General features: G+C 45.7%; 1 protein-coding gene and 2 long non-coding RNA genes across 3 annotated transcripts in view; 2 read left to right on the plus strand and 1 right to left on the minus strand.

Moving 5' to 3' along the window:
* Nucleotides 1-2,427, minus strand: part of LOC116812113 (zinc finger protein 736) — a 49,253-nt gene extending 46,826 nt beyond the window's left edge. The window contains exons 1-2 of the mRNA XM_032757785.2: nucleotides 2,248-2,427; nucleotides 1,491-1,655 (exon numbers count right to left, since the gene is read on the minus strand). The gene's annotated coding sequence lies outside the window, so the exon portion shown is untranslated. The remainder of the gene's footprint in view (nucleotides 1-1,490; nucleotides 1,656-2,247) is intronic.
* LOC131384312 (uncharacterized) lies at nucleotides 1,963-13,225 on the plus strand. The gene is made up of 3 exons (XR_009215036.1): nucleotides 1,963-2,181; nucleotides 10,183-10,525; nucleotides 13,117-13,225. It is a non-coding gene; the product is annotated as an uncharacterized LOC131384312 (long non-coding RNA).
* Nucleotides 13,226-14,051: 826 nt separating this feature from the next.
* On the plus strand, nucleotides 14,052-15,536 carry LOC131384315 (uncharacterized). Its single transcript, XR_009215040.1, has 3 exons — nucleotides 14,052-14,134; nucleotides 14,397-14,472; nucleotides 15,342-15,536. It is a non-coding gene; the product is annotated as an uncharacterized LOC131384315 (long non-coding RNA).
* The last annotated feature ends 295 nt before the right edge of the window (nucleotides 15,537-15,831 follow it).

A 15,831-nucleotide genomic window follows, 5' to 3' on the forward strand; every position in this document is an offset into this window, starting at 1 on the left:
TTAACATAATGTATAAAATTATTTTAAATTTTTATATTATTTTTTAAGAGACAGAGTCTTGCTCTGTTACCCAGATGGGAGTGCCGGAGTGCAATTATCGTTTCCTGCAGCCTTGAACTCATGGGCTCAGCTGATCTTTCTGCCTCAGCCTTCTGAGTAGCTGGAATAACAGGCACATGCCACTGTGCCTGGCTAATTTTTAATTTTTTTGCAGAGAGAGGGTCTCACTCTATTGCCCAGGCTGGTCTAAAATTCCCAGCCACAAGTGATCCTCCCACCTTAACCTCCTAAAATATTTTAGGCTGAGCATGTTGGCTCATGCCTGTAATCTCAGTGCTTACATATCTACAGCAGGATTGATGAATACTACAAATATGATGTACAAAAGAAAGTATATGTAAAAGTATACATACTATATAATATCATTTATGTAAAATCCAAAAAGAATATAAAATTGAGGTTTTGGTTTTCAGTAATAGTGGAGTAGTTTGTTGAACACTACTCTTACAAATAATGGTAAAATCTGGATACAATGTCATATTGTTATATAGAAACACACATCTACATATCATACATATGATACATGTGGGGATAAGAAGTGAATGATAATTTTAGCTGTGCCCACTGAAAGGGAGACAGGTATTTGAATTTGAATCCACCAAATTAACTCCCTCTTCAAAAATTAACAACGCTCTTCAAAGAAATACAACAGGATCCAGAGTCTCTGTAAGCATTATTTATAGTTTTTAAAATACAATTTTAAAATTTAAGAGACATGAGAAGAAACATAAAAATGTTATGCATACACAAGATAAAACATAGGCATTAGAAGCTATCCCCAAAATGTCCAAGATGTTGTTATCAGCAGTCAAGTATTTGAGAGCAGCCACTAAAACTATACTCATGGGGTGAAGAAAAACATTCTCATAATGAATGAATACATGTGGAATCTCAGCAGAGAAATGCACATTATTAAAAAGAACCAAATAGAAAGATAATGAAATTTTTAAATAGTACTTTTAGGTTGATTCATAGTTTAGAAAAAGAACAATAGAAATTACTCAATTTGAAAAAAAGAGTAAAAAAAGTTTGAAGAAAATGAACAGAGTCTTACCAATCTGTGGGCAGATTGTGTCCCAGAAAGAGTGATGGGACCGAAAAATTAAATGGGGTGCAAAAGTAACAATTAATAGCTGAAAACTTGCAAAAATTGGTCAAAACCCCACATTTTATATCCAAGCAGTCAACAAATTCCAAAAAGAAAATCCAAGTAAAATCATACAAAGGCCATATTGTGATTTAAGAAACTGGCCAGACAGGGCTTCCAATTGACTTTCTAAAATTTCTAATTTTTACTAATTATAATGATGGAAAATAGGTTATCCTTGAGAGATTTATCTAGGAGAAAGTCTCACATATCACAACAGATGACTAAGGGTTATTAAAGGCAGATGACTTTCTAGCCTTGTTTTAGAGTTTTAATTTCTTACCTTGGAAATAAATTTGTTTCTTACAAATCTTGTAGTAAAAGTGATTCTCCAGAAAGATGTGCCCAGGATATTCTCTCCTGCTGCATCCTCCCTTCACAGAATTGAAGCTGTGCGTACTTCAATTTCAGAAACGTACAGTATGAATTACTTAGTTAATCTGAAAAACTAAAAGAAAAACATGAATTAAGATAATTACTGTTATGTTCCTTCAGCAAATTACTAAAAGTGGTTCCAGAGAGATATTTAAAAGTGAATATTAAAAGTGTTTTTAAGGGAGCCCTATTCAGGGCAAAAAGACATTGTACGTTACCTCAGTACACAAACTTTCCTAATGTTTTGGGAAGGACCTAGGGTCCTGTTTTGTCCTTTTGGCCCGTGTTGACACTAGGACACCTGATTCCTGGGAACCAGCCTGTGTGGGAGTCACAGAGTGGTGGATGTGGCTCCCAAAGTGGCTTAAAGGGGTCCCTTCTCTGTGCAGTTGAGTATTCTGATTGTATGAAGGAGTCAGTCCTTTCCCCTGTGACGTTTTCTCCTCTTTATTACAGTGGCAGGCGCATCCCTGCGAGAGGTCTGACCCAGGTGTGTAGGCCAAGCAGCCAGCCTGGAAATCCAATGGGGTGTTCTTGGGGTACAGAGGAGGATCTGTGACAGTCCAGAGAGACAGAAAGGAAAAGGTGGCTTTGAAGAGGTAAGTGCAAAGATACCAGAGATAGGGTATTGTCATTTTAGGCAGTTAATTGACGGTTTCACTTACCAGGGAGCTCCCATCATGGGCTCCCAAAACGTCTGACAACTGCTAGGCCAGCGGGCCATTAGTTCCACCTTTACGGAGGGGCTGCACTATGCATCTCTGAAAGCCGCGTGGGAAAGAGGAAGGGGCAGGGATGAGGGAAAGGACGCGGTGAGGGAAGGAAGGGAGGGTAAACCTAACTACGGCAACCTTGAGCAGGCTGGAAGAGGCTTCTTCAGGTAGAGGTGATGTCACAATCACAGGTTGAGATCAGCTGCCCGGGCCACGCTGGCTCCCCGCAGGCAGGCGAGATTTGGGGACAGGCAGGATCCTCTCCGCAAGGCAGAACAGTTCTAGACGCGCAGAGGGGCGGAGTCCAAACGGATGCCATCACCGTACATCCTGGGAGCTGTAGTCTCTTAACCGCTCGTAGCCCGTTGGTGGCAAGGCGACAGTATTACAATCACAGCATGCGCAAGTCTGGAGGCGGTGCGAAGCCCTGGGGACACGGCGGTGCGCGCCTTGCTAGACATGCTGAGAGTTGTAGTCTCTTAACCGCTCGCAGTCCCTAGGTTGCAGGACTGCAGGACTACAATCCCGGCATGCTCCGGGCTCGGGGTTTGGGCATAGCCTTAGAAAGAGAGGCAGGGCGGCAGGGCCCGGTGGTTTTCGCCTATAATCCCAGCTCTCTGGGAAGCCGACGCGGGCGGATCACGAGGTCAGGAAATCGAGACTATCCTGGCTAACACGGTGAAACCCCGTCTCTACTAAAAATACAAAAAATTAGCCGCGCGTGGTGGCGGGCGCCTGTAGTCCCAAACTACTCGGGAGGCTGAGGCAGGAGGATCTCTTGAACCCCGGAGGCGGAGCTTGCAGTGAGCCGAGATCGCGCCACTGCACTCCAGCCTGGGCGACAGAGGGAGACTCCGTCTCAAAAAAAAAAAAAAAAAAAGAAGAAGAAGAAGAAAGAGAGGCAGGGCGCTGCGCACCTCGCCGGGCGTGCGGAGACGTTGTAGTCTCTTAACGACTCCCGGTTCTTTGGTCGCCTGGCTGCAGGACTACAATTCCAGCAGGCGCCGGGCTCAGTGGGAGGGGCAGGGTGGTGTGGACCTGGCAAAGCAGTGCTGCCCGCTCACCCCCTGCTGCCCCCTCTCCATGGGGAGTGAGTTTGGAGAGAGATATGAGGGATAAATCTGGGCTTTTGCCCAAATCTGGCAGGTCCCACCTCCGGCTGAGCAGCTCGGTTTCCTCTCTTTATCCTTGCCCGCTGGTCTTTCCATGGCATCGCGCCTCCTCCAGCCCATGGAGCCGCCTGCTTTCCTAAAGTACTACAGAAACTGGCCTGATGTCTGTCTGAGACATTGTACATTGTGTCACCCGCCTCTGCTTACTCCAGGCAGAGCGCCAGTTCAGCAGCATTTGGGAGAAACTTGCTGCCTGGGCCGCCCGTATACAACTTCAACTTTGCAGTGGGTAACATGGGCTGTGGTTTGGTGAAAATGTCAACCTCACTGACCCCTTTTTCGTGGAAGTAGAAGTCGAGACATGAGGGAGAGTAATTATTGGCTTACCCGGGATCTGCTAAAAGCAGAGGAGAAAGCCCCAATGTTTCCAGGCAGGTGTCTGGTGGGTCATTTTCACCAACCCATTTAAGGGGCTAGGCTTCCAAAAATCAACCTAAAGGTGATGATTGTTTTGATATTTTACACATGTAATCATGGCCTCATCTCACCTTAGACCTGACTGGCCAGTGTCTCAAAGACATAGATGGTGACCAGCTCTCTCTGGAACAGATGGCGCTCCAGCTTTGTGGGAGCAACTTTCAAGGTGTAGATCATTTGGAAGGCATTTGAACCTGTGAGGTTTAACATCTCTGCTTTGGATGGAACACTCATGACCTGCAGTCAGGGATGTAACTGAACTTGCTGGGACTGATCTGTTGAAATGTTCTGTCTAGATAGTGGAGTCATCCAGGAGCACTTCTGCTTCCATGTAGCCTCTTAATAATTGATGTCCCTAAAATACTAAGTACTCAGAAACAGTTACTTTTGGCGGGGCACAGTGGCTCACACCTGTAATCCCAGCACTTTGGGAGGCCAAGGCGTGTGGATCACCTGAGGCCAGGAGTTTGAGACCAGCCTGGCCAACATGGTGAAACCCCATCTCTACTAAAAATACAAAAATTAGCTGGGCATGGTAGTGTGTGCCTGTAATCTCAGCTACATGGGAGGCTGAGGCAGGAGGTGGAGGTTGCAGTGATCTGAGGTCGCACCACTGCACTCCAGCCTGGGTGACAGAGCAAGACTCCATCTCAGAAAAAAAAAGAAAGTTACTTTCAGAAAGTTGGTACCAGCTTTCTTGTTTTTATATCTAATCTATAATAATCCGGGTGTTAATCTACAGGAAAGTAATAGTGCATTCATGTCACACATTCCAATAGTTTTTCATTTGTGATTTGTGAATGTGGTACACTATCAAAAAAATGATAAAACATGATTGTGACCATGGAAATCTATTACTGTACTTGTGAAACTTGTGAAGAATTTACCACTTCAGGATTAATTACACCTGGATTCATCACTGCCTTTGTAAAGAAAGGAAGAGAAACCATGTGTCATCTATGCAGGTGGCAAGGGGAGATGTTCTGTCTAGATAGTGGAGTCATCCAGGGAGATGACAGCACAATACTAGGGCTCTAGTCTTTTTTTTTTTTTCTTTGAGATGGAGTCTCATTCTGTCACCCAGGTTGGAATGAAGTGGTGCAATCTCAGCTCACTGCAAGCTCCACCTCCCGGGTTCATGCAATTTTCCTGCCTCAGCCTCCCAAGTAGCTGGGTTTACAGGCATTTGCCATCATGCCCGGCTAATTTTTGTGTATTTAGTAGAGACAAGGCTTCATGATGTTGGCCAGGCTGGTCTCAAACTCTTGACCTCAGGTGATCCACCCTCCTCGGCCTCCCAACCTGCTGGGGTTACAGGCGTGAGCCACCACGCCAGCCGGGTGCTGCTCTTTTTAAAAGTAAGGTCCTTAGTGACAGTCTGTGTGGTAAAGTGCTTGCATCCCTCCCCTATCCCTCAGTATTCTCACCCTACTCCCTGTTCCCTCTTTAGGTAAGGGTGTCTGATTATCCTTGCTCAAAAGTGTTGAAAGGGAATGTTGTAACGTGAACCTATGCATCATTTTAAAATGAGGATTAACGGAGAGGAGTCTTGGGACCTGTGTTTAGATGCACTGCTGTGTGGTGTGTGGCTGCAAAGACACTGTGCTGTCAGCCATCTCACAGCAGCTGTCTGAGAAGGTTGGTCCTGATGCAGCCACAGCTGCTGTGCACGGAGCAGGAGCTCCTTGCAATTTGGTGTCTTCTGGTTAGATTTTGTGGCTCCTCTGCTCTCCCATTCCTGGTACTATCTGCTGGGTTGCGTGGTTCGTTCCACTTTTTTCCTGTTAACCTGTTGTGTAACTGTATTTCACAGGGTCTTTAGGGATTCTACCCTTACTAGACTAGTCACTGGACATTGGCCAGGTACTTATCTTGCTGGAGCCCCCATGCTCATTCTCTTCAGTGGAGCTGTGAAGAATTCAACTTACTTGTCAGTCTTCTCATTCGGATATTGCTGGACTGTTTATGAATCTGGGAATCATGTCTTTGGTCTCATCAACATTATCTCTTTTATGTATTTTGAAGTCTGATACCTTTTTGTTTTGTTTTGTTTTGTTCGACACAGAGTCTTGCTCTGTTGCCCAGGCTGGAGTGCAGTGGCAGGATCTCGGCTCACTGCAACCTCTGCCTCCTGGGTTCAAGTGATTCTCCTACCTCAGCCTCCTGGAGTATCTAAGACTACAGGTGCCCACCACTACCATGCCCAGCTAATTTTTGTATTTTTAGTAGAGACAGAGTTTCCCCATTTTGGCCAGGCTGGTCTCGAACTACTGACCTCAGGTGATCCATCTGCCTCGGCCTCCCAAAGTGCTGGGATCACAGGCATGAGCCACTGCAGCTGGCCACTGATACTATTTTATTAATAATGTGGACACTTGCAGTAACCACCATTTTTAAATATTAGTGAATTTAGGTTGGGCACGGTGGCTCACGCCTGTGCCACTTTACTCCAGCCTAGGCGACAGAGCGAGATTCTGTCTCAAAAAAAAAAAAAAAAAGAATTTAACTCTGGCAACAATTTGATGAAGTAGGCATAGATCCCCATTTTACAGGTTAGAAAACTGACACCCAGAGGTTGAGTCATTTCATTAACACCACACAAGTTTTTGGAGCATTTCAAATCTTAACCTAGAAATCTTTCTCTAGGATATTTAAGCATATCTCATATTCTACTTTGTTTCTCACTGCCAGAGTCCCGAAGGGTACAGATCTCATTCTCACTCCATTTTCTTCTTGTCGATACAAAACTGGCAAAAAATAGCCTCATGGGGAGGGAGGAAACTAGTTGGAGCTGGGCCTTCCCTTTTCTATTTCTTACCTTGATAATTGTTAGTTTTTTTGAGTGAGCTGGAGAAGTGACGGAGCCTGGCCAGTCCTCACCTTTAAAGTTTATTATGTAAAGCTAATCCACTTACTTTTTGCAGGTGTGATTATTCTATTCTTTTTTTTTTTTTTTTGAGACAGGTGGAGTCCTGCTCTTTTCACCCATGCTGGAGTGTGATGGTGTAATCTTGGCTTATTGCAACCTCTGCCTCCTGGGTTCAAGAGATTCTCCTACTTCAGCCACCTGAGTAGCTGGGATTACAGGCGTCTGTCATCATACCCGGCCAACTTTTTGTATTTTTAGTAGAGATAGAGTTTCACCATGTTGGCCAGACTGGTCTCAAACCCCTGACCTCAGGTGATCCCCCCACCTAAGCGTCCCAAAGTGCTGGGATTACAGGCATGAGCCACAGCGCCCAGACTTACCCTAATTATTTTTCTGGGTTTTCTCTTATAAGTTCCTGCTGTGCATTAAAATACAATGCAAATATTGATGAAAATAAAACTTTTGCCCTCCTAATAAATGGCAAAACACCCTTTTTTTTTTTTTTTGACAGAGTATCCCTCTTGTTGCACAGGCTGGAGTGCAATGGCGCGACCTCGGCTCACTGCAACCTCCGCCTCCTGGGTTTAAGCAATTCTCCTGCCTCAGTCTCTCGAGTAGCTGGGACTACAGGAACGTACCACCATGCCCAGCTAATTTTTGTATTTTTTCTAGAGACAGGGTTTTGCTATGTTGGCCAGGCTGGTCTTGAGCTCCTGACCTCAGGTGATCCACCTGCTTCAGCCTCCCAAATTGCTGGGATTATAGGCTTGTTTGGACTGAGTTCCAGATCTGGGCTATCATGGAACATAACAGGGACCCTTCATGGGGACAGCAAGAAGGTTCACTGACCTAATTCAGAGGAAGGAGGAGCCTGGCCTTCAAAATTACTATGACCGTCAGAATGCCCTAGGAGATCAAAGAAATAATGGAGTGGGTGTGAGACCTTTTACAAATGTGTGCACTCAAGCAGTGCAGAGACAAACCTCCCGGTGGGTAATCAGAGTTCAGACCCCACTTCTACCCTCACAGAAGTCTCATTTGGATTTTTGGCTGCTGTCAAAGACCTGCCGGTTAGGATTCCAAGCCTCTTTTTTGAGTCGTAGCTCTTGTAGTAGACAGAATTTCTAAAATGGTTCCCCAAAGATGTCCAAATCTCGGGAACTTCTGAATATGATAGGATTTCAGTCCCGTGATTGTGTTATGTTTCAAGATAGGAAGATTATCCAGGTCAGCCTGGCCTAACCATGCAGGCCTTTGAGAGCACAGAGCTTTCTCTAAGTCAGAGATTCAAAGTAGGAGGGAAATGCGATGTGCTTTTCCTGACTTGGAAGATGGAGGGGGCAATTTGAGAAAAATGTGAGGAAACATCTACTTACAGAGAGTGGGTCCTAGCTAGCAGCGAGCAAGGGAACAAGGATCCCAGTCCTACAACCATGAGGAATTGGAAATTGGCAACGATCAGAATGGGTTTAGAAATGGGTTCTTCCCAGCACCTCTAGATGAGAGCCCAGACTGTTTGATACTCTGACTTTAGCGTTTTGAAAACTAAAGCAGAGAGCCCAACGGAGCCTGCCGTACTCTGAACCATAAGTTCTACAGAACCATGAGCTAATAAATGGGTGTGTTCTTAGCCACTAATTTTGTGGTGACCTGTTACGGAGCAATAGAAGACTAATATGCCTCTCATGCCCTGTGCAGGGTTGACCTCAGCAGCACCTTCTAGGTCTAGGGGACTCATGTAATATATTCTTTTTTTTTTTTTTCCTGAGACAGTCTTGCTCTGTCACCCAGGCTAGAGTTCAGTGGTATGACCTTAGCTCACTGCAACCTCCGCCGCCCAGGTTCAAGCGATTCTCCTGCCTCAGCCTCTTGAGTAGCTGGGATTACAGATGCACACCACCACGCCTGGCTAATTTTTGTATTTTTAGTAGAGACAGGGTTTTACCATATTGGCCAGGCTGGTCTCGAACTCCTGACCTTAAGCGATCTGCCCATCTCGGCCTCCCAAAGTGCTGGGATTACAGGCGTGAGCCACCACACCCAGTCTTTGACTCTATTTCTTGGGTCCTGCCTTTAAGAGGTGTTGTGACATACCTTTGGGTTAATCACTTAGGAATGTGACTTACTTCTGTTCCCTAGGACCTGTCTACAAGCAACATTGTAACATATTTCTGAGCCCATCACATGGATAACGTGACCCTTCTCTTTTTGTCCTGCCCCAGGTGAAGATTGTGACATGTCACCAGGCCCTTTGTCTAGGCAATGTGACTCTTCTCTCCTGTCTGGGTCCTGATTACAAGAGGGATTGTGACAATCACTGGGCCCATCACATAGATGATATGACTTTCTCTTCCTGCCTGGGCCTTTTCTACAGAAAACATTAAGACATCACTGGGCCAAGCACCCACATGATGTCACTTGCCTGCCTGCATTCTGCCTACAGTGGGTATTGTGACATATCCCTGGCACAGAACCAAGGTAATGTGACTCACCTACCTGGTTCCTGCCCACTGATGGGATTGTGATATATACCTAGGCCCAGCTCACAGGCATGATGATAACTGTCATATGTGGACCCAGCCAATAAGAGAGATTTTTGCTCTTAGGCTTATTACAACAGGTATGCTTCTGGGTATTCTACATATAGAGAGGTCACAGACTATTAGGACGCTCATGCATATTTTATAAAGACCTTGGGTGGTACAAAGATGTTGTAACAGGCCAGTGCACATGTGAAATTGTGACTCCCATAGGCATCCCCAGCCAATAATTAAGATTTTCACCCTCAATGCATGCATACAGCCCACTCTTGAGGTTCTCAATATCACACCTGGTAGCAGTCAAAATTTGGAATTGTGACTCTCATATGGGGATTTGATTGACAGGTAAAATTATAACTTTTTTTTTTTTTTTTTGAGACGGAGTCTCTCTCTGTCGCTCAGGCTGGAGTGCAGCGGCATGATCTCAGCACACTGCAACCTCCACCTCCCGAGTTCAAGCGATTCTCCTGCCTCAGCTCTTGGACAAAACTTCAGCACTCCTGCTAGGGTGTGTCTGCCCTACTAAGACACTGTGCACAGGTGGAGTTGAGGCTCTTATGTATGGATCCTGTCCACCGTTGAGACTGTGAATTGCATGCGTAGACTCAACTCACAGGAGGTGTTGACTCACAAACCTCCAGACGGGACATGTGCAAGATTAGAAATTTTGTTTCTGGATCTTTTTGCAAGTGCGATTGTGACATCTACCTTTGCCTAGCACCTGACTGCTTTTACTTTTTTGCCTGGGCCCAGCCTATAGTTGAAATTGTGACATATACTTGGGCTACATAGATGATGTGCTGCTCCTGCCGGGGCCCTGCCTTCAGGAGAAATTGTTACATATCTCTGGGCCAATCACCTGGTGATGTGAGTCTCCCTTTCTTTCTAGGCCCAGCTTTCAGAAGGCATTGCGACAGATCTCTGGGCTCATTACCTAGGAGATGTGACTCTACACTCCAGGTTGGGCCGAGCCCCACTGAAGATTGTGACATACTACTGAGCCCATAAACTAGGTGACATGACTGTGCTCCCCGGCCTAAGGTATAATTAAAGGGGACGTTGAGACATATTGCTGTGCCCAGCACCTATGTGATGTGACCCTCCTTTCCTGCCCAGGCTGTGCCTAAAAGAAATTGTTACATATCGTGGAGCCAAGATCCCAGTTGATTTAACTTTCCTCCTGGGCCCTGCTGACATGGGAAATATTGGCATATTCCTTGCCTAGCACTCAGGTGATGTGAACTTCTGCCTGGTCCCTGCCCATATGTGAGATTGTGACATATACCTAAGCCCAACTCACAGGCATAATGATGACTCTCTTACCTGGACCAAGACGATAGAAAATATTTTGACTCTTCTAAATAGGCTTATGGAAATAGACAATTTACTGGGTCTTTTACTTGTAGAAAGATCAGAGATTACAACACTCATATGCATATTTTATAAAGTTCCTGAGTGGCACAGAGAGTGTCATAACAGGGCTGAGCACACAGGTGGGATGGTGACTCTCATGGGCACAGCCAACAGTCAGGATTGTCACTTTGCCATATGGACATAGCACAGTCACTGCTAAGCTTCTGAATCTTATGCTCAGAGACAGTCAAAAGTTGGAACTGTGACTCTTATATGTGAATCTGTTCCACAAAAAAAGATGATGACTCTCAAATATTCAGCACACGTGTGAAGCTGTTACTATTCTACCAGGAAAAAGTCTGCAGGGGTCTTGGGGCTCTCATGCAGGAATCCAGGTCACCACTGAGATTCTGACTTGCAAACTTGTACCCAACTCACAAGTGTTTACTCCCATACCTGGTGTTGGGACCAATGTGAGATTGTGAATCTAATCTCTGGACATTCCTACAGGTGTGATTGTGCATATACCTTTGCCCAGCTTGTGAGATTTGATTATTTTGCCTGGATAAAACCAACAAATGAGACAGTGACATACATTTGGGCCATACACCTTGGCGATATTACTCTCCTGTCTTGGCCCTTTTCTCAGGGGAAATTTGGACATATCTCCGGACCTATCACCTAGGTTATGTTACCATCTTTTTCTGCCTGAACCTTGTCCATAGGGGAAATTGTGATATATTTTTAGACCCACCCCCTAGGTGACGTGATTCTTCCCTTCTGCCTGGGTCCTGCTTCCAGTAAGGATTGTAACATATCGCTGGATCCTGCACCCAAATGATGTGATTCTTCTGCCTGGGCCATGCCGACAGTGGGAATTGTGACATGTTTCTGGGCCCAATATATAAGTGATGTGACTATCATTTTATGTCCACGGAAGGCATTGTAACGTATCACTAAGCCCAGCACTCAGGTGATGTGGCTTTCCTGCCGTGGCACTGCACACAAGAAGAATGTTGACATATTCCTTGCCCAGAATTCAGGTGATGTGACTCTTGCCTGATCCATACCCAGAGGTGAAATTGTTACATATACCCAGGCCCAGTTAGCAGACATGATAATGACTCTCATACATAGATCCAGCCAAAACAACAGATTTTTTACTCTCCTGGCTAGACTTAGGGACACAGGTAAGGTTCTAGGTTTTCTTATAAAAGGTCACAGGAGATTATGACACAAATATTTTATAAAGCCCTTGGGTGGTATGAGCTGTGTCATAACACGGTCCAACACGCAGGTGAGATTGTGACTCCCATAGGTGCACCCAGCCGACAATGGGATTGTCACCCTTAAACCTAGACACAGCCCACTGGTGAGGTTATAAATCTCACATATGGATGCAGACCACAGTTGGAATCGTGACTGTCATATGTGGATTTGGCCACAGGTCGAAGGGAAGTCATTTCTTGACTAACTCACAGGCACAGTGTTGTCTCTTACACTTGAACCAAGCTAATAGAAGAGACGTTGACTCTCATTGTTATGCTTGGGAAAATGGGGATGTTTCTGGGTTTTCTACTTGTACGAAGGTCACAAAAAATCACAACACATACAACATAGAAATCACATACAGCATAATGCCCTGTGGTGGTACAGAGTGTGTCAACACAGCCCAATACAAAGTTGAGACTTATACGCACAGCCAGCTGACAGTAAGAATTGTCACCTGCACACATGGGCAGATCCCACTAGTGACATCCTGACTTTGCCTTGTGGACACAGTTCACAGTTGAAATTGTGACTGTCATATATGGATCTGACCACAGGTAAGATTGTGACTCATTTCTGGACCCAGCTCACAAATATAGTGGTGACTCTCATACCTGGACCCAGACAAGATAAATTATGTTGACTTCTGCCTGGGCTTAGGGTAACAGGTAAGATCTTGGATTCATAAAAACAAAGTTCTCAGAGCAGAATTCCACTCTCAAGCATGTTGTGTGACGACCTCAGATGGTACAAAGAGTGTCATAACAGAGCCAAAAACATAGAGGAAACTGTGAATCTCGTATGCATACCCAGGCAACAATAGGATGGTCACTCTCCCATATAGACACAGCTCACTGTTGAGGTTCTGAATCTCACACTCAGAGGCAATGAAAAGTTGAAAGTTTGACTCACATACATGCATCTGGTCAACAGGTAGGATAGTGACTCTGAGACCAAGATTCAGCACCCTGGTGAGGCTGTGCCTGTCTTATGGGGACTCTGTTTGCAGGTGGAGATGGAGCTCTCATGCACGGATCCTGTCCAGTGTTAAGACTCTGTCTCATGTATTTGGATGCAACTCACCAGAGGTGTTGACTCTCAGACCTAAAGCTGGGAAATATACAGAATTGTGAATTTTATTCCTGAACCTTCCCACAGGTGTGATTGTGGCATATACTTTCACACAGCATCTATTTTACAGTTTGTTTGAACTCAGCCAACTGTTGGGACTGTGACATATACCTGGACCAAGTTCCTAGGTGATGTAACTCTCCAGCCTGGGACTTAACCACACGGTACGTTGTGACATATCTTTGGACTTATCACCTGTGTGATGTGACTCTACTGTCTTGTCTTGTCTTGGCCTCCCCTGGGGATTGTGACATATTTCTGTGCCCAGTACCTAAGTTATGTGACTCTTCTTTCCTGCTTGTGCATTTAGAAGTGATTGTGACATATTGCTGGGCCAAGAACCTAGGTGATGTGACTCTCCTGCCTTGGCCCTGCCTTCAGGGGAAATTGTGACATGACTCTGGGTTTATTACCTAGATGATGTAACTCTCATGTGCTGCATGGGCAAACCCAAAGGGGTCATTGTGACATATCTCTGGGCACATCAAAGAAATGGTGTAATTTTTCTCTCATGCCAGGACTCTAGTCTCAGTAGGGATTGTAACATATCACTGGGCCCATAACCTATGTAATGTGATTCTAGTATCCTGCTTGGGCCCTGCTTACAGGAAAGATTGTGACATATGGCTGGGCCCATCACCTAGTTAATGTGACTCTCCTTTTCTTCCTGTGCCCTGCCCTCAGTGGAGATTGTGACAAATTTCTGGGCCAATCAGCTGTGCAATATGACTCTGCTCTTTCCTGGGCCCTGCTATCAGGGAGCATTGTGACATATCGCCAGGCTCAGCACCTAGGTGATGTGACTCTTCTTGCTGCCTGGGCCCTACTTACAGAAGGGATTTTGATGTATTGCTGAACCAAGAATTCAGATGATGTGACTCTCCTGCCTGTGCCCTGTCTACAGTGGGCATTGTGACATATCATTGGGTCTAGCACCCAGGTGATGTGAATCTCCTGCCTTGTTCCTGCCCACAGGTGAAATTGTGGCATCTACCTGGGTCCAGATCACAGGCACAATGATGACTCTCTTACCTGGACACAGCCAGTGGGAGATATTTTGACTTTTGTAGCCAGGCTTCGGGCCACAGGTAATGTCCTGGGTCCCTTACTTGTATAAAATTTACAGAACATTACAACACTCAGGACTATCATAGGAAGCCCTAGAGTGATACAGAGTGTTTGTAACAGGGCCTAGCTAACAGCTGAGATTGTGACTCTTGTATGCAGACCCAGCCGACAGGCTCTTCATTCTTACATATAAATAGAGCCTACGAATGAGGCACTTAATCTCACACATAAAAACAGTTGCAAGTTGGATTTGTTACTCCCATATGTGGATCTGGTTTCCAGGTGGTTTGGTGACTCTGGAACCATGATTCAGCAGACCTGTGAGGCTGTGAGTTCCCTATCGGAACACAATCTGCAGGTGAGATTGGGGCTGTTGTGCATGGATTTGTGCATTGTTGAGACTGTAACTCCTTTACTTGAACCCCACTTACAGGAGGGGTTGCCTCTCATACACAAAGCCAGGACTCATATGCAACTGTGAAACTTATTTCTGTACATCCCCAAGTGTGTGATTGGGAAATATACCTTTGCCCAGAACCTGAGTGATTTGACTCTTTCCTAGGCCCAGCCCACAGATAAAATTGTGACATATACCTGGACCACCCACCTAAGTAATGTGAAACTCCTTCCTGGGCTCTGCCCGTCAAGGGCATTTTTACATTTCACTGCGACCAGCATCCACCCGTGCTGTGACTCCTGCCTGCTCCCTGCCTACAAGAGCATTGTGACTTATTTCTGGGTTCATTATGTAGGTGACGTGACTTCATTCTACTGCCTTGGCTCTGCACTTAGAGTGCACTGTGACATTTAGCTGGGTACTGCACTCAGGTAATGTGATTCTCCTGACTGAGTTCTTCCTACAGGAAGCATTGGAACAGATCACTTAGCCCAGCATCTAGGTGATGGGATTCCCCTCTCTTGCCTGGTTCCTGCCCACTGGAGAGATTGTGACCCATTGCTGAGCACAGCAGCAAGGTGATGTCACTCTCCTGTGTTGGCTGTGCCCATGAGGGCCACTGTGACACATGTCTAGGCTAATTACTTAGGTGAAGTGAGTCTCCTTTCCTGCCTATGCTCTGCCTACAGGGGGGATTTTGATATGTCACTGGGCCCAGCAGCCAGGCGATGCGACTCTTCTGCCAGGGTCCTGTCTACAAGGGGGATTGTGACATATCTCTGGACCAGCGCCCAAGTGATGTGTCTTTTCTGGCCTCTCCCTCCCCACAGATTGTATTGTGTCATATACCTGGGACCAAATTACAAGCACAATGATGAATCTTTTACCTGGAGTCAAGACATGTGCAGGATGATGGAACTTATCACTGGACCTTTCCACAGTGTTATTGTGACATATGCCTTTGTCCAACATGTGGTGATTTGACTCTCCAGACTGGGCCGAGTTCACAAATAAAATTGTGCCATATACTTGGGCCAAGAACCTAATAGGTGTGACTCTTGTGCCTGGGCCCTGCTCTCAGAAAGATAGTGACATTACACTGCACCCAGCACCTAAGACATGTGATTCTCCTCTTCTACATGGGGCCTGCCTACAGCAAGACTTCTGACATATCAATGGGCTCAGCACTCAGGTGATGTGACTGTCATTTTTCTTCCTGGGCCCTGCCCACATGGATAATTGTGACGTATCACTGGCCCCAACTATCAGGTGATGTGACTCTTTTGTCTGGGACCTGTCAACAAAGGGCATTGTGACATA

This window comes from Hylobates moloch, unplaced genomic scaffold, assembly GCF_009828535.3.
Source record: "Hylobates moloch isolate HMO894 unplaced genomic scaffold, HMol_V3 SCAFFOLD_1, whole genome shotgun sequence".
NCBI lineage: Eukaryota > Metazoa > Chordata > Mammalia > Primates > Hylobatidae > Hylobates > Hylobates moloch.